This window comes from Amblyomma mixtum, chromosome 9 (assembly GCF_055824585.1).
Source record: "Amblyomma mixtum isolate Tamu chromosome 9, ASM5582458v1, whole genome shotgun sequence".
Lineage (NCBI taxonomy): Eukaryota > Metazoa > Arthropoda > Arachnida > Ixodida > Ixodidae > Amblyomma > Amblyomma mixtum.
The window spans coordinates 1785884-1789170 of NC_143020.1; the positions used below are offsets into that span (position 1 = coordinate 1785884).

At 46.1% G+C, this 3287-nt stretch overlaps 1 long non-coding RNA gene across 1 annotated transcript; it reads right to left on the reverse strand.

Annotated features, from left to right (window-relative positions):
• Positions 1 to 356: 356 nt before the first annotated feature.
• LOC149328060 (uncharacterized) lies at positions 357 to 2410 on the reverse strand. Its single transcript, XR_016285642.1, has 2 exons — positions 2304 to 2410; positions 357 to 541 (listed from the first exon to the last, which is right to left on the reverse strand). It is a non-coding gene; the product is annotated as an uncharacterized LOC149328060 (long non-coding RNA).
• Positions 2411 to 3287: the final 877 nt, after the last annotated feature.

Genomic DNA, 3287 nt, shown 5'->3' on the forward strand with positions numbered 1-3287 from the left:
AAATTTAAAAGCTAAGGTTATCTTTTTTTACTGACGGCCTTCATTTTCGCGATACAGACTTACGCCCCAAAATCAAAATTATGAAAGCTGATTAGTTAAATATAATTAATCATTTTTCAGATTATTGAGCTCTATTACGCACATAATGCCCGTCTTGCTGTACGTTCCACCTTCACTGACCAAACCGACATCTCTCGCACTTTGTAAAATAAAAATCTGTAAACGTTAAAAAATGTCATCCAATACATATCTCTAAGTGCTGCTTTAAATTGAAAAACCACTCGGTTTTATGCTGCTCTAACGCTCCTGATAATCATATAGCATAGGTAACACAAGTAACACAATTATCACATAGAAATTGCGCAGGAAATTTTATTGGGGTACATTTAATGCTCTTGTGGTTCTATAGTTCTGTATGCTTCTTATCGTCGATGCTTTTCTTTCTCGCTCCTTATTTCGCTGAGTTTAGTGCCCACGGCCAGCAACAGCAGCTTTCCGGAGAGCTCCCGCCCCTTCTTGGTCGGCAGGGCCGTTGTGTAGGCTGCGTGGGAGATAATTTAGAGCGATCATGATATAAATCTGCGCAGAACTTGTGCACATGGCCACAGTAGCATAAGTTGAAGAATTATGCACTGAATCCGAGACACCCTACCGTAAAATCCATTGTGGGATATTAAAGGTGCCCTGCGACGTACATAAAGCATGGGTTCTTTAATCTTTGTATGCAGAGTAAGGGACATTGTGAGTCCTGAACGCGCAATGAGATCACCGAAATCATAATATTTGATATTTTAATCTTCGCTAGAAATGCTTGTTTCGAGCCGATGGTGTCGCAACGCGGCGGCCATTTGCGGCAGCGGAAATGAGGTGGCATCTAGATAGAGCGCTGCCTTTCTCATTGATTGGGCGTCCAGTTTGCATATTGTTCCTTCATACTTGTGAAATGAATCCAAAATATTATGTCTCTGAGTACTGAAAGCTTTTTCGCATGCCACAAAAACTGGAAAGAAGCAGGGAAAGCGAACGAAAACTAACAAGAATGCAGCTAGGGGCGACACTTTCCATTCCGCTTCAAACCTTCATGGCGGCCAGCGCTGTTCAAAAAACGTTGGCTCAGACCAGAAAGCGCGCGCGTCGAGAACGGCCGTGACCATACCAAGACGGCAGCGAAAAAAAAGCCAGTCAATATACCTTGCCCAAAATGTGAAGAGAAAGGCGGGACAGGAGACGGGAGTCGAGTTTGGGGGGGAGGGGGGCTACCGCTGACAGCCTTAGAGTCCGACTAAAAAAGAAACTTCGGGAAGCTTCCTTTGTCGTTAGTCCCCCCTGCCCTTACTACGGTGTCGCGTACACGGGGGGAAGACGCCGTCAAAATGCGCGGCTGTCTACAGCCCCGACAAAGCAACAACTGCATGCACGCTTCCGCTGCGTGGGCGCTAGGCGCGGTTCTGATTTGTAGCGCCCAATCTCGGTACTGGGTGAGTGAAATGGGAGAGGGAAATGCGTTTTCGTCTGAGCTTTTCATTTCGAATTTTTAGAGTGGAATAACTTTCGCTTGCATGCTCCGATTTCAATAATTCTTTTTGCTCTGGTCTCTGGAACGCATGATGAATATATTTAATAATATTAACTGGTACAGAGCAAATCATCGCGATGCCCCTTTAAAAGCTTAGCCTCATGCTTTTTTTGGGGGGGCTTTACCATTAAAGTTTCCTGGCACAACCGCGAACGGAAAAAGGTATACGCCAATTGTTTCTGAAACACGTTCGTTCGCACTAACCACCCGAAATAAAACGCGTACCAGCTCTTCATTCCACTGCTCCTGCTTAGCTGTAGAGCGCAAGCCTTGTGGCAAATGTAATGGGGCCATTGTAGCCTAATTGGATACGCAGAACGCAGCAATGCTGATCCCGTGTTAAAATAGAATTAGCACTATTACTTACGACAATGATACGTGCATATGACAGAATCCATGACAGGTTGTTGTCTACGTCTCGTTACTTAGAAAATACATCCCTAACTAGCCCCGCAATGTGCTTAGCGAGGTTAGTCTATGTTTTTTGCGTTACACAATTCATATCATGCACTTGAACTACCGCTGCCAGGAACGCAACTCGGTGGCGGTAAAAATTTAGCTACTGAAAAATGAGAGATTACTCTCCGACTGCACATACAAATAAATCATGCATTATGATAGCATTTAGCTTAATTTATAGCCCTATCATCGAAAACTGCCGACGGCATTGACAAAGGTAACCAACAAAGCAATACGGGAAAAACAGTAAATGGTTGTGCACACTTACCTGAAATATTGATGATTGCAGGTTCACAGAAACCTTGGTATTTCCCGCTCACTTGCACCCTGGATCCTTCCGATGGCTCATCATCCCATGCATGCTTGGCGCAGGTCCTTTTTACGACGTCAGAAGTGTCTTCTTCCTCAAAACGCACAAGTGTGGCGCTGTACCATGATTTCAAAGGAAAAACAAGTGGATGCAACAACGGGTATAACCGGAAATTGCTCGCCCGGCACGAAAGTGCGTAGCACACTGCAGAGTCCGGCTTCTAGCTCTGTGCAACAGACGACAGTCAAGGGTGGCGCCACCAATGCCTTCCTTAGCAGATATCTGTGCATATCTGTGCATGTCAGATATCGGCACCTGCGCACGGGCGCTCGCGCGCGCGTCAGAAGCGGGGTCCGGTTTACAACAATGGGAGGACCGCGGGGGCTGTCGGGGACTCTTTTTCTTCATGGCTTGAAGCTCTCCTCCCCTAAATTTTCTTGGAATCCTTGCAGCTCCCCAACCATCTCTTGTTCACGGCTTGACATTTTTTTCAGTCGGCTCCCGAGGGAGAGCGAGCCAGCACCAGGAGCATGGAGGTTCATGCCACTTTTCGACGCCCGTCGCGGTGCGTGCTGGGCGCGCAGGCGCTTCGCGTGTATGCCTTGGAAGTGTCCATCGAGATGGGGCTTTATATCGCGTGTATCTTTATCAAAATAAATATAACTAACGATACCCCTGCTGCGTCGTGTTTTCGGATCACTCTGTAGGACGTATTATGTAAACTGAACCGAATAAATATTTCGTCCTATCTACATAAACCAAAGAGAGGCTTGATTGAAACCTGTTATATTCGAAGTGATTGTTAAAGCGAATTTCGAAAATCGCTAGCTCTCTGCTCCTTGTGCTGGACACTGCGCAATGAATTCGACCATACATCACGTCAGATACATCAGAAAGGTCCCAATCGCCTTTCCTAGAGATTGATACGATGCGCAGCTTGAT